Here is a 16,059-nt window from a genome sequence, read left to right as displayed (position 1 = left end):
AGGCATGCTTGCTTCCAATTTCCCTGTCTATTTAGACTAGTTGAGTAGTCTAACACTAAGAAAACACCCAGAAAGCAGTTAAAATTTAGCAGAATTTTAATTTTTTATTTATAATATTAAACACTGTCCAAAAAAATAGTGTGTGTATTAAAAGCCATTTGAAGCTGTTAGTCACAGTCTACAATCGCCAGATCGTACTTTAAATGCAGCTGAAATGCTTTGCGCTGTGTAATACAAGCCTTACACATTAATGTAAAAAACATGACAACAACTCAATAAAAGCTTAATCTTTTAAGACCGAAGAGGGTCACAGTGTCTGCGGGTAAAGGACCCAGAGCTAACATCAGCTGCCAGCCTGACACACAGTGTGGCTAACGTTAGCAGTGTTAGTAGTGGCAGCAGCAGCTCCGCTTGCAGGTTTATATCTGTGTATGTGCTTAATGTGGTCACATGTTCCTTCACTCGAGTGAATATATATATCAGCTTATTCTGTCACAGTCTACATTCATCTGTCCGACTTTGCTGATATAAACATCCACATTTGCCATGGCGATTGGTTTATACGCGCTTGGCAAGAGGGGCTGCCGTCTGAGCCACAGCCCTGACTAGTGGTGTGCAGCTGCATAAAATCTTAGAGGCAACAGATAACTGGCATCGTGCATGAATGAAATATTGATAAATATTTTAAACTACTAGTATTTCTGATGGCGACTAGCGTGGAGGGGGACGTTTAATCATATAGTCATCCTTGCCATGTGATGGTAACCATACTTTGAAGGGGTCATGCTTTTACCTGTGTCTAGACATGAAAAAAAAAACATGATACAGTCCTTATGACAGTAAAATGGGCTATCTAAAGCCAATCAACTGCAGTAATTCTTTTTTCATTAGAAGAAAATGTGGGTAAGAACACTGTTGCATGAAAATAAAAATACCGTGAAACTGATATGAATTTAAAAAAAAAATGTGATATGAAAATTTTGCCCAGCCCTAGCAGAGCGTGCTCCAGAAAACGTTTGGTTGTAGAAACTTAACACAGAAATTAAATTTCTGATTTTCTTTTTTAAACGTGCAATCAAGTTCTGCCACTAGGTGTCCAATAAAAGAGTTTGATGATGTCATGATTTGGCATGGGATCATGGGACTTGTTTTCTTCACTTTTAAACACCATATTTAATGCAAATCCATCTGACATGACTCTGGCAGAAATTATGTTCATGGATGAGGTGATGTGTTATTGTTCATGTTAATGTTTATTGATGTTCGCCAACATCCTTGCTCACTGATATATCCTGTGTTCCCTGGAGGTTATAGCAACTAGCTAGCAATGGCTAGCAGGAAACACACCATTACCTTGAATAAATTACAGATTTTGCTGTATTTGGAAATTTGTTGCAAATGTGGAATAATGTACGCGACTCGAAATATAGCTTATAACATAAGCCTAGCATTTTTAGACATTTTGTGGAAATATTACATATTATAGCTTTAAAACAGTGCTGTCTCTCTAATTGCCTACATAAATGCACATGCATTAGCTCAGTGCAAGCCTCGGCTGGGTTAAATGAGGAAACGTTCACCGGTTGGCTCTGATTAGCCAAAACAATAATGGTCAACACAAATGTCCCTGGATGTGTGGCTGCAGTTGAAAAGCATGTCACTGTCTGAGCTCACCACATGCACTCATACATCTGGCTATATATATCCTGAAAAAGCCTGTGGAAAAAAAATGCAAAGAGTTTCCAAACAGACCTTCCATTGCGGAGTGGGACACATTTAATGGTAGTGTATGAATGATGCCTCTGAGGCTAAGTAGTTATTTGGTGGCACAGAGGTGAATTAAAATTATCCACCAGTGAGCAGTGGTTCAGTTGTGTGACAGACCAGTCAAACAGTTCAGGGTTTTCTCAGCCTGTCTTTCTCTGGACCACCTTTCTATTTTTGTAACCTGACAGGCCAGATGGTTTGATACACAGAACCACCTGGGAAGTCATCCTTAGAAACTGGTCGGAAAAGGGCAAGTACTTTCAAAGAACATTAAATGTTACTTGAACTCTTGCTGAAGCCAGTTCGGTAAAGAGCAGATACATCTTTTCCATCAAGAAAAGCCTTCAGTGCCGTTTTTTGCTCTTCTTTCAATGAAGAAACACTCTGCAGTTCTCATGTAACTGATGCTATCATAGTATCTATGCTAAATCTAACCCTAACCCACCAATCCACTGGTGAGTGTATGGACTGATGGTGGTGAGCTGGAAAATTTTAACAACAAAGAGGGTGTAACTCCTTCACAATCCCTGCAAAAACAAGGTAATCATGAGGAAAAGTAATATGTTTTTGTAATGAAAGCAGCAGTTAGTTTGTTACATAAATAAATAGAATTGAATATCAAACCTCAGTAGCCACTTTGTGAGTGCCAGACAGATCATTTAGAAACATGTATGCACATCACTGTGGATATCTTCCCTAATTAATAGATCAAAAAATGTTCAAAGTGCTGTGCTTGTGTCCTAGTCTGTGTACTTCGTCAGCTCAATAAGTTGATCAAAGTGTGTGACAGCAATCCCACAGCAATAAGCTGTCCTTTCTGTAGGCTACAGGACGCTGTCTCTACCTGATCAGATGCAACAAGTACTATAAAACTTCTCTCCTGATGATGCGCTGAAGATCATTTTTTCCCCTTGTTCTGGACCGAATGAACTGAACTACAGGTGTGAAAGTCTCCTTAGATGACAGTTACATAGCACGCCTCACAGCCCTCGCACTTAATGACAGGGTTTCATGGCAGGACTTAAAATAAATTACAGCTTGACACAAAGCCAATATTATTTTCAACACCTTTGTGCTGACTTGCCCATATTAATATTTATGATGAAAAAATAGAATTAGTTGGTCTCATGTAGCATACCTATTTTAAATGCTAAAGTGCACTTACTTTACATAAGTATTTGAAAAGAAAAAAGTTTTTTCAATAGCTTTTATGTCATGTGACTTGAAATATCAATTAATTGTTATTAATCTAGTTGTATTACTACAGAGACACGCTTATTTTTAGTGCATTTAATGCTTCTTCTTTTGTATATTAAAATGTTTATTGGAAATTCATGATTTTATTTTAATATCAGGCTATGTGCCCTTTAGCTATCCAGTTCCTACATGCCACACACATTCACCATTTTTTGGCACCTTTGTCTAAACAAAAATCCAGCAGAAATGTTGCTGTTTCATAAATAGACTACAGATAGGGTGATACACTAAACCACAGCCAGTGTCATAGAAAAACTGTATATTTTGTTTTATTAATAAAAGCTCACTCCTGTGCTCCTCCCATTTCCTATCTGTCTGAGGCTCATCTGCTTTGTAGACAAATGGAATAAAAACACAGAAGCAAGAATATATCCATTAAATTATTATACAATAATATCCTGTCAGGTTTTTTTTTCCAAGATTAGTTCCTTTCTTTAAATGAGACTCACAAACCCAGAAAAAAAAATTGGTTTTAAACCTGGAAGCAGAGGCTGCAGCATCACTCAGATTCAGTTAAGATGTCTTTTGCTATGCAACAGAGCCTTCAAGCCAATTAAGCAAGAATTATGGTTGTGTTGTTCTTGTCGAGCTGGTGCTGTTGTTGTCATTGACAGTGATTGATTTGAAATTTGCTTGTGTGGTACATTCACAAGATGGCGAGACATCAGCCTGGAAGAAACAATAAGCAGTCGCTGACATTAAAATGTAATGCAACTGTTGATTGACAATTATGCAGTCCTGCAGATTTAGATTTTTGATCCAATGATTGATCTTATTATGCATCACAATATCAATACTTTTAAATTAATTATAACTTGGAATGTGTTTTCTCAACAGACAGACAGTTCATATAATAATATTAATATTTTTGCAGCCTGCAGGAGATGTGTGTCAATTGTAACAGTTCGTTTCTGTGCAGATTACTTGGACACTGTGTGCCTTTCTGAATGGCATCAATCATTGTGGATTTTTATTTGGGTCTCACTGGGGCACTTGCATCCTCTTTTCATACAGATTTGTATCTTGTTTCCACTCTCTGACTCTGATATCTTAGTTAGTTGGCCACATTTTCATTGGCAGACAAGAAAATAAATGTCCAAATGAGGTTACAGGGTCACTCAGTGGCAGGGCTGAGGGCTGGGGACTGTTGCCATGGTGACTGAAGAAGTGAAAGGCAACAGGTAAAGTTGTGCATGATGGGAAGGTATAAAATCCACGATGACAGCTAATCTCTTCTTTGATAGTTGGTGATATGGTATGGGAGCAATCAATCTTAAAATGAATTCTTTGCAAAAACAAGCAAGTATTGCAGTATCTCCTGTTACTGGGCACAAAAATAGTCTGGCATTAGAGGGGACATGATGTTTCAAGTATAGGTGGAGTTTCAGGTGCCTGAATTATTTTTGGCAGTTGCCTGCGGGTGCTTAACAACTTGGACAACCGCAGGCAATCGTGAGCAACCAAGGAGAAATCATGCTGATGTTCTACCATTTTAAAACAGTAATGTTGTCCACTGAAGGTCAATCGATGCAAGGTGATAAATAACTTTTGCTATGGTGTTTCTATGGTTCAGTATTTTGAGTATATGCTCAAGTGTCAAAATCCTTTGGGAGGTTTACCTTTTTAGGATGGTGGCACCAGTTGGAATGACTGCTAGAATGCCTCCATGGATGTGAAGGTTCATAGGTCAAGTAGATTAGATATGCAATGTTAGGGACCAGGACACTATATATTGCTCTGTTTGTTGAGGAAAGCTTCCGTCTTCTGTGCCATGCTTTTGCCCTTCATGCATGAATAAACCAGCCGCACTGAAATGTCGACTTGTTTGTTTGATTGTGTTCAACTCTTCCCCTCTTGGTCCTGTGAAGAATAGACATGATGTCTAATCAGAGTTTGAACTGTGCTCCTGTATTTACACCCAACTTTCTTGGTGTCATCTGACAGTATCTTTTATGTCACCCTTCAGTTGTCAATGGTGGACAGTACATTCATTTAAATAACTTGGACTGAAGTACAGTTTTGAGATATTTGTACTTTACTCAAGTATTACTATTTTCTGCTACTTTATACCTTTTCTCCATTATATTTCAGAGGTAAATATTAAACTTTTTAATCCGCTACATTTATTCTGCAAATATACTTGTTGTTTTTTAATACTTTCTTTTTTCAAAATGTGAGACACCATTGTGACAAGTAACCAAGGTAAACAGCAAAGAATGGAATGAACAAAATGAACAAAAAAAAATACAGATAAAGGGGGAAAAAACAAAAAACAAAGCACACAAACCCTAAACAAGGTTGCCAATATTACATTCTCAATTATTCTATCACTGACCTTCCTCTTCAACCCTCTCACTGAAAGCAATAATACAAGTTTGATTGTAAACCATTAGGGAAAGATGAATTCTAATCAGTAAGAGCCTGGGGCACAAGTTAACTAAACAATCCAAATTAAATCCATGAATAATTCAGAATTCATCAACAAGTCGTCAAAATAATTAGGTAAACAAATTGTGTGATAATCACGCTGTTGATAAAAAAGGAAGAGAAAAGGATTTGTTTTTTGTTTTTTTTAAAGAGGGTAAAAGATGATATTTGGCAAATGTAGTTACTGGTTACTTTTCAGATTAAGGATTTATATGAAAAACATATCCGGTGCCAATATGGTGGTCGCCTCACAGCCACAAGTTTCTGAGTTCAAACTTGCCGGCTGGCTGGGACCTGTCCGTGTGGAGTTCTTATGTTCTCACCATGTTTCCATGGTTGCTCCGGCCTCCTGCACAGTCCGTGCCGGTTAGGATAATTGGTGACTCTAAATTGCCTGTAGGTGTGAACGTGAACGTGAATGTTGTTTTTCACTATGTGTGTCAGCCGTGTGATGAACAGGCAGTCTGTCCAGGGTGTACGCCACCTCTCGCCCAATGTCAGCGGGGATCTCCTCCGGCTCTCCATGACCCTTCAGAGGATAATGATGGATGGAAAACAAACGTACAGTGTTATCAGCTTATAATACACAATGCACATTATACTAGTGGTTCCAAACATAGCACTTAAATCAAAGAGATATTTACTCCTGAGTTTAAAAATAACTAAACTAAAAGTAAGTCTAGCGGCTGGGATTTTGTGATGTGGTTTTTTTGTCCTATAGGAGCAAGTAAATCGCCATTATATTGAAATGAGATTGCATAGGTATCAATCAAGATTGCAGATTTTTTTTCATGACCATGCAGTCCTAATTAAAAGTAGTAAGACTGAGCTCAGCTACAACAGCAAAAGGCAACATACTCATTAATACTGTGGAAACCTGATTATCCAGGCCATGTATTGCCTTTGGTCGAAGCATCACCACCTAACTTTCTATACACCCACATTTTGCGTGCAAATAAAAAAGGCAGTGGTGTTGCACTAATTCACGAGTCCAGTCACTCTTTCCACTCTCGAAGTATTCTCATCATTTGACGTGCTTCTAATGCCATTTTCTCCTTTGCCAAATACTAACTCCCCAACTTTCTACGCCATCCTATATCATCCCCCTGGAGTCACAATTCTTGGATAAAATTTCTGACTTTCTTTCAGATTCTGCTGACCGCATGATTATAGTGGCTGATTTTAACATTCATTTTGATGGCACATCCAATTAGGGTTGGGTGACTGGACGAATATTGTTTATTGACAGTGGGCTGAATCCATTGCTGATTGCTTTTTTGGCGATTTTTAGGGTGATATTTGTCATTTTATTTTGCTAATGTAATGCAGACTCTGCAGAGTGACAGCCTCTGCTCTGCACCGCGCTGCAGCGGTGCAGTACACACCCACTCAGCCGACCATGAGTGCACGGAGCTGGGTGACGATTGAGAGGAAAACAGTGTTCGCGTATGTGTAGCGTTAATTTCTGAGGACACGCACAACCATCACTCAAAATGGATGCAGGATACGCGAGGCAGCCATGAAGCGTAGGGATGTGTGGGGATGTGTAGGGATGCGTACGGATGCGTATGCGAACACGTAGTTAAAAGCAAGTATATTTCCGCCTATACACTGTTTTCATGTGGCGAAATAAGGATTTATTTTGTACAAGCCAGAGTTGGTGATTGTTGGAAAAGTGCACAGACTAATAAAGATGGTTTTGGTGAGTTTTACACGCTTTTCTGTGGAGTTTGAATTAAGTGTGTTTTCTGAGGCATTAATGAGCCAATTAAGGTCATCTTAGTTTGGTAAAAGAGAAACTTGAATTCAGAGGATCTATGGTTCTTTTTCTATGTTTAAAATTGAAAATAAGTGAATGAACGTGTCATTTCTAGACACTTGAAGTTTATTTTGTCTATTGGACACGTACAGCATAACATAGTGAATTTGCCACTTGCGCACATCTCCCAGTTGAGACCCGAGAGGACGGGAGGAGGTGGGAGGGGTGATGATGATAGTTTGGCAAATTTTAACATATCACCCAACTCTACATCCAACTCACTTAACCAAGGCTTTGTAGCAATCAGTGATACATTCTGTCTGTGAACCCACACACCGTGGCTGTGACACAGTCGACTTACTTGTGCTTCGTGATCTCTCTGTCACTGACCTTTCAATATCCTCGTCCGGCTGATCTGATCACTTTCTGATTCAATTTACTTTCAATATGCTGCCCATTTCTCATAATTGCTGCCTCTCCCTTCCTCAGAACACTGAAACCACTCAGGCTCTCTAAATAGCTTAACCAATGAACTAAAAAGCCCTTAACTCGGTGCGCTTGACTCTGTAGCCCCCCTTCAGTTTAGAAAGTGCTCCTCGCCCAACGTTATCCCCAGGTTCAATGATTCACCTTGGGAGCTAAAAAAATCATGCCATAATGTGGAAAAAAAATGGTGCAATACAAAATTAGAAGTATTCCAAGGAATAAATGAATCACTGCTTCAGTGCAAGTACGCCCTTCAGCAAGCTAAATCTAAGTACTACTCTGATCACCACAGACAGAACCCCAGATTTTTATTCAACACCACAGATAAGTTCACTAAAACAAGCCCACCTCCGCAGTTTGCAGCATCACAGCTGAGGTTTTTAATAAACAGTTTGCTGAAGAAATTGAGGTGATCAGGAATTATGTTACTGGTAAGACTGTGTTCCTCTCCTCTGATACCTCCCACTCTTTACCTCGTTATTACTGACCACCAAACCACGAGCCACCTCTTTCATTTTGAGCCAGTCAATTTAAACACCCTCTCTCAAATTGTCACTAGCTCCAAACCAGCCACATGTGTTCTGGTTCTTGTTCCCCTCAGACTCGAAATATTTATAGACCAATTTCCCCTCCGTGCCCAAACTGAAGGACAGACTTTCTTGATGAGTTTCAGTCAGATCTAAACACACTGCCAAAACTGTGCTTACTAAGCACAGTGTTAGGTAACTAGTGATCTGTTAATCTTTCATGTCTTTTTGCCTCTGGATTTAAGAGCCACCTTTGACACTGTGGACCATGACATCCTCCTACAGTGTCTTGAAAACCTTATTGGTCTCAAGGGACTAGCACTTTATTGGTTGTATTCATACCTGTAAGGTCAAATATAGTCTTCCTCAGGGATCAGTGCTCTGTCCTTTCTTGTTCTGTGTGTATTTGCTTCCCTTGGGTAATATTTTCAAAAGACACAACATATAATGTGCCACTGTTATGCTGATGATACACAAATCCATTTCCCTGTAAGAGTCAGTGATTCTTCCCAGATGGTTAAATTAGAAACAGACCTGACTGAAATCCTGGATGTGCAACAATTTCCTGCATTTGAACGTTCACACGACTGAAATGTCGCTTGTTGGTCTACCGAAATTCACATCACTTTTTCTCCGTTATGCTTGATGACTGCACAATTTCTCAGACCCTGACAAAATCTAGTCTTTGATCCCATTCTTACAATTCAGCTGCACATTAAGTACATAGCACAAACTGCCTTCTATCACCTTCATAAAATAGCCCAAAAATGCCCAATAATATCAAAAGATGCAGAATTCTTGCACATGCCTTCAGTACATCCAGCTAAGACTAAAGTGAAGTTCTTTTTAGCCGGCTTCTCCAAAACGGCAGCAGTCTCAGACTAGTCCAGAACACAGCTGGCAGATCCAAACAATTTGACCACGGTTCTGATGACCCTGTGCTGCCTACTTGTTCTTTCTAAAGCTGATTTTAAAATTCTGCTTCCTACCTGTAAGGCTTTAGAAGGACTGGCTCCCTCCTACATCCTAAACATTATCTCTACATATACTCCATCACATCATTTGTGTTCTCTTGATGGCAGCTGCTCAACTATTCCATGTTGTCATAAAAACTTTTTTGGTGGTCGAGCCTTTGCTCACCGAGCCCCGTTCCTCTGTAACAAACTGCCACTGCACATCCAGTAGGCAGGTGCTGTCAATATATTCAAATCCAGGCCGATCTATTTTCTGTTCACTATGATCTCTCCTAATTTTACCATCTGGGAACCCAAATCACAGATTGTTCCTTCTACTGACTAGCAGCTACTACAACCCTATCAATGTTTTAAGATCCCTGTTTTGTTTCTAAACTAACCTCGACCTTATTGTCATAATATTACTACTGCATGTGTGTTAGTGTGTGTTCATGGTAAACAGCAGCTGTGTTGCAGCTGAAAAGATCAGCCTTTTTTGTGAATGTTCATAGATATATGCTTAAGGACCTCTGATTCACAATTTATAAAAAAAAATTTCTTTTATGGCTCTGCGCCAGGACAGCTGTGGGCACAGCCATTATGTTTTTAGATCATCCCTTTCTTCTGAACTCTATAAAGAACTCCTTGAAGTAATTTCTCCAAACTTGGCACAAATGACCACTTCGAGGATGAATTTTGGAAGTCAAAGATCAATGTCACTAACTTCATCAAACACATTTTTGGTCATAACTCAAGAATTCATGCACTAATCATGACAAGATTTTGCACGAATATCTTAGAGGACGAAATGATATGGTGACATTTTGTATCAGTGTGACACAATGTTCAGCTCTCTGTCAGTCCTCCATACTTCTGTGTAAAAAAAAAAAAAAGTCTAAGTTAAGACAACATGTTTCTCACTGGAAATTATTCACTAGAATCATACATGTATAATGATAACTTCCATTTTGCCAAAAGGTACACTTAATACCATTTAATAGATTAATTAAAATTTTCAGGTCAATATAGTGGTCTGTTCCATATTAAATTCTCTTAAAATCTTCACTACCTACATTATGAGTCAGGACAGACATAAGGCATACAGGCATAAACTGACTTGACTGGTTGGTGGAGTCCTACAACTACGAGGCAGTAATTCTGTTTTTTCACTGCTCTATTTTGTATAATCATTGACAGCTGACTTCTTATTCTTCTTAACCAGCCACTAGGAGGCGCAAGTGAGCAACAACTAACTCAATTTGAAATCTAGTTTCAGCTTGGAATAATGTATGTGAGCTTGATGTCAATGTTGGTGGAACTTTGCAAATCTCTGCTGGTTCCATCTGGTAGTGGTGATGGCATTGCAGTAGGTGCTTCACCATATGTTGCGTGGCAGGGATCTGCACTCTACTGAGTGACCCCCCCCAGTTTTTACCTTATTTTTTATTCGTGGGTTTTCTCTGACTTCATTCTGCTGACTTTCACTTAGCAATTTTTTAACAAATGTATTGTTTTATTGTTGTCATTTTTAATCCTGCGGTTTTTATTCTCTGTTTTATATGTTTCTTGTCTGTGTTGTTTTAATTTTGCTTTGTGAATCACTTTAGGCTGCATGTGTGTATGGCAGGTGCTACATAAATAGAGCTGAGTTGAGTTTTACAAATGGCTTGCATGTACAGCAGCAGTAGAAACGGTTTCACATGATAAAGCCAGGTGAGTTGTATAAATTAGCCTGAGTCTCTTTTTTTCAGCTGAGAGGGGACACTTTACATGTACTCCCTCAGAGAGGATAAGGCCAGACATGTCAGCTAACTGCTCTGCTCTAAATATAAAAGGGTAGGGTGTAGGCGGTGTAGACATTTCTGTAGTTCTTCAAAGAAGCATGTGGTCATTCATCAAACTGCCTCTCATTTAACATATCATGGAAATTCACCTGGAAAGAGACGAAGGGGCGTGGGAGTGACAGAAGAAGAAAATTAGAGGGAGGAAGGAGAGTTGTACTGTAGTTGCTGTTTTCAAATAATGGTCTAACAGGCTGTTCAGATTTATCTAAGTGTTGGTGAGGAGGGATAAGTATGGCTGAAAAAAGGCTCTTAACCAGGGTTGTGAGGGTTACTTTAAAAATGTAATCTGATACAGTTACTAATTACTGGTTGGTCTGTGTAGCTAACATTAGCAGTTGGCCAGTATAGCTAACATTAGTGGTAGATCTGTGTTGCTAACATTAGCATTTATCCAGTGTAGCTAACATTAGTGGTTGGCCTGTGTTGCTAACCTTATAAGTGGTTAGTGTGTGTAGCTAAGATTAACGGCTGGTCTGTATAGCTAATGTCAGCTGTTATAATGTTAATTTCCTCCCAGTGAAAAAAAACAGCATAGAGGCCACAAGCTGGTTGGCCTGGAGGTGGGCATGGAGGTGAGGCATAATCTATTAACCCTTATTCACTCCTCCTGGTCATTCGCCATATCGTCCTCCTCCTCTCACTATGGTTTATTTGGAAATCAATAACAAATTCCTTCATGTTTTACTGATTAGATGCTTTTTCTTCTGCTTCTGTTTATCTGTGACATGTTTGCTATCATTGATCGGGCTTTGGTTAGGATGGGGCGGCCTGTGTGCAATGCATTCTGCAGCAATCATTCAGCTGGTCGGCACACATTAGCCGTGGCTTGTTTTTAGCACACCTGTCAAAGCAAGAGCCAGAATTACTCGGCTAATGGCAGAGTTACATACGGGCAGGACAAAGGGAATCAATAGCACTGCTCGAAAAGCAAGGTGGGGAAAAAGGTGCAAAATTGGCGGACAGGTTGAATAGCATAATCAACCCAGAGTAAGGGCTGATTTTTCAAAGATGTGCAGACATGTGAGCGATGATTCTGAGGTTGAAAAACAGACCGAGAGGGTAATAGCACTTTATTTTCCTGTCTTCTGTTTGACCTCATCTTTCAGTGTGCGGCCACAGAAGACATTTTTCAAAAGTGATTCAAAACAGACTTTATTTGTTTCATTTCTGGCTGAAAAAAAAATGGCGAATGCTTTTATGTGAAGAAGGTATTTACTGTGGCACACAGGTTATACTGTGTATCTCGGCGTGTGTGGGTGGGTATGAGTAGATAGTCAATTGAGACCAGCTATAAGGATTTGTACTGTATACAGTAGACTGGAAACATGGTTCAGGCCTCATTGCACTCTGTCTGGCTCTCATCCATGTGCTGGGAGGGAATGTATGGTCCATTGGGCCGTGACATACTCTCAGACATGATTGCGGCAAAAGGCCATTTCACCAGTAACCAAAGCAACCAGAGACAGTGGAGGAGGAGGGGTGGAAAAGCAAAGGATGAGAAAAGTGTAACCTGGAGAGAGGTGGACTTTATGGATTACCTTTCCTTACATCTAACAAGACCACCTACACACAGGGTCTGCCACACACGCACAGACCACAATTCCTCTCAGAATACCACTCATTCCGATCATAAGCACACGTGGGGCAGGATAATAACCCACCTTAAGCCCATTGCACCTTTCCCCCCACCACACAACAGGCTGAAGCAGCAGAGAAAATGAAATAGGTGATTATAGAGGCTGACACGTGTCCTTTAATTTCTGGGCCAGATCTGGCTAACGTATCACCCCGGGGGAGTTATGTGTGTGTGTGTGTGAGATGAAGAGAGAAAATAGGAGAAAATGGTTTGGTTTGAACATATAGTGCAGTACATGCTCAGTAAAATCAGTAAGGGTTCAAAAATTCAGTATAAATGTACAAGATTCATTAGTTAACTTAAACTTAAATATTCTAGTATTTATTTTCAGAACACTTCAGAACCCAGAATAGAAATCAATCAACTCCAGTGTTTCTCACACATACTTTACTTTGGTGGGTCGCCCAAGTAGATTTGATGATCCATTCAACTTTTATTTATTCATTTATTTATTTATTTTACATGACTGAAGGTACTGGAGATGCAATTCTTCTTGTCCTGACAGACACAGCATGCATGTCTACAAGTGCTGTAGACTGCTGATAAATGCCAAAGAAAGAAGAAAACATGGTGTAACAATAACAACAACTACACTACAAGATAGCAACGTGCACTTGCAGCCACAGCTCCACCTCGACTTGCCGAAATGAAAAACGGTAAACACCATCATGGAAGTGGTCAGAATCTCAATCAATCTCAATCTCAGAAGAGTTTTGTGGCAAAGAAAAATAATGAAGATTAGGTTTTATTCTTGTTTTTGTTTATTTCCGGGATACTGAATTGGATATTAAGAATTGTGGATATTGACTACAAACGTTCTAGTATCATGACATCCCTTGTCAGAAGAAGTAAAAGTGTGCATCCTGATCATAGTTCAGTTTTAAGATGTGCACCATGGAGCATCCCTCCTGCTAACAGTGCTGGTAGTGCCTAACACTTACTATAAGATGATAGAGGAGTTTAGTTTGGTGTTGAATTAAAAAAAAAAAGAAAAAAGAATGAATGGTTGAATGGACAGTAATGAACATGAAACTGACACAATAGCCAAAGTGTTTACTTGCATAAAGGGCAGAGAAGTGAGATCGGATCACAAGTGGTCACTTGAGATACACTGTAACTCCAGGTGTGAACTGTCAACACTTGTGGTCTGATCACCCAGGAGGCATGTTAATACCAGGTCTGAAAAAGCTCTGAATCTCTCTTGTTTTGAATGTCTTCAGCAGTATGTTTGCAAACTTTGCATTGTTAGCAAATCAGATCCTTTCTTTTGTCTGAATGTACAAATATTCCCCATTTAGTCCTGTTGAAATCATTCTCCTCTGCATTATACTTGTAACCACATCACATTCAGCACAGATTCAAGCTTGCAAATGCAGCATATGTTTTTGAAAATTATTGTTTTGTAAGTGGGGTGTACTTACAAAACATTCGTCTGAAGAAAGTCTTTGTCAGGGTTTTCCGTCTTTTTTGTCACAGTATGGATACAAACAAAGTTGGCTGCATAAGAGGTAATGCACACTGGTGGTGAGATGTTTTTCTTTTGTTTTTTGGTGGTCATGAATCAGAAAGAAGAGAATAGACCTCCACAGAGATCCTGGTGTGTTAATGACAATGTGAAGATGCCAGGGCAAAGGTGCTCACATTATTGGATTTGGCATCATTGTATGTACCTGGATTGTGATGATCTGCTTTGCGGGGAAATAAATAAATAAATAAATAAATATGTATATACATATATGTGTATATATATATATATATATATATATATATATATATTCCGTGTATAGATAACAATGTTTGACTTTGAAGTTTTGTCCCAGAATGGGATAGGTCAAACAACTAGATCAAAGACGAGAAATGGAGAGTTCCATCTCTTAACCTCTCTCTTCTTCCCTTTCCTCATGAGAAGTGTTTTTTAAAATCGTGTCCTTTCATTTTCTTTAAATTAACTGGGTAAAAATCTTGTTGACATTAATCTTAATCTTTTCAAGAGAGATCTGGCCAAGATGGCAGGGTGAAAACAATGTCACATCACTAAATATTAACAGCATAGAGAGGCTGAGACAACTGTCACACACTACAGAGTATACACAATGTCCATTTAAACTATAATATTTAACATTCCTGCATTAAAATATCTAAAAATGACATGGACATGTGTACATCTGTTCTCTGCTCTGCTCAGCGGTCACAGTCTCACTCCTAACTTGCCAGACAGTTTGTCACTGTCTCTCAGTGACTTGCACAGATGTGGACGAGAACGTGGAGAATATCTTGCCAAACCTGTGACTGCTGATGCATTTTGGGGTGTTTATTTGTCTGTATGTGCTGGTATTCACTGGCCCGTCTGTGATCGAATAGCCTTATTAGCTATGTTTGTAAATTCATAACATCCTCAATGCCTTTTGTTCTTGTTTTAATGTGACAGAAAACCCTAGCAGCAGAATTTATGCATTGTGCATATAAGATGAATTGACTGAAAGTCATCTCCAGTCATTTTTTAAACAACAAACTGTAAAATGCTCTGCAAGAAATAATAAATTGCATCTGTTGTTTTCGCACAATAATTCAAATACTCTGTTCACATAGCTCTACTTCTTGTGTTCATTTAGTATTATATAGAACATGTAGAATATGCAAATAGTCCCGCCCTCTCCACACACCCCAAACACCCCAACTCCAACTCTTAAATAGCTGCACCTGGCTTCTCCTCTGTTTTGCAAGCTAATCATGGTAACTAGCTACATCCAACTTGTCCTGTGGCCTGGGCATCGCTGCTAATTATATGTTAATTGCCACCTCAATTAAAGGTAATGGTTCCTTAGGTTTATGACATCACATACCCAGCCTAATTGAATCTGTGTTTTTGAGACGGCTTTTGCTCTCTACAGTTTCAAAGCAAGAAATGCTCAGACATGGTTTCTTGCGTCCTCCTGATAACATGAAAAACACTACATGGACATGTTAACAAGGTTAAAAACATGATTTTCACTGGAGGTTCTCCAACTTCACCAACAGTAATCAGCTCTTCAAGCCTTTCTGTACATTGTCAGCCTGTGGAAATGTCTGTACAGTAATAGCGGCTTACAGAGTGCAGTGGTATACAAAAAGTACACAACACACAGACAGTAATAAAAGCACAGTGATATACAGCAGTGTTTGCCAAACTATTTTTCTAGGTACCCACGGCATGACAGACTGTCACGACCCAATTCACAATAGGCCTTAACAATAGGGAAGAGTGGGAAGAGAACATATGTGCATAAATGAACATTACGACCATTTTACTGCAATTTTTGCATCAACTTATATTATCTTGATGTGTGTTATAGAAAACATACACGTTAAACACTTTATAAATAAGAAATAAATGTACTGAGGCCATCTCATTGTTTTTATTTAA

The sequence above is a fragment of the Lutjanus erythropterus genome, chromosome 12 (genome assembly GCF_056507025.1).
Source record: "Lutjanus erythropterus isolate fLutEry1 chromosome 12, fLutEry1.hap2, whole genome shotgun sequence".
NCBI lineage: Eukaryota > Metazoa > Chordata > Actinopteri > Lutjaniformes > Lutjanidae > Lutjanus > Lutjanus erythropterus.
The sequence above is the reverse complement of the archived record's forward strand: the minus strand, read 5'-3'. Positions refer to the sequence as shown.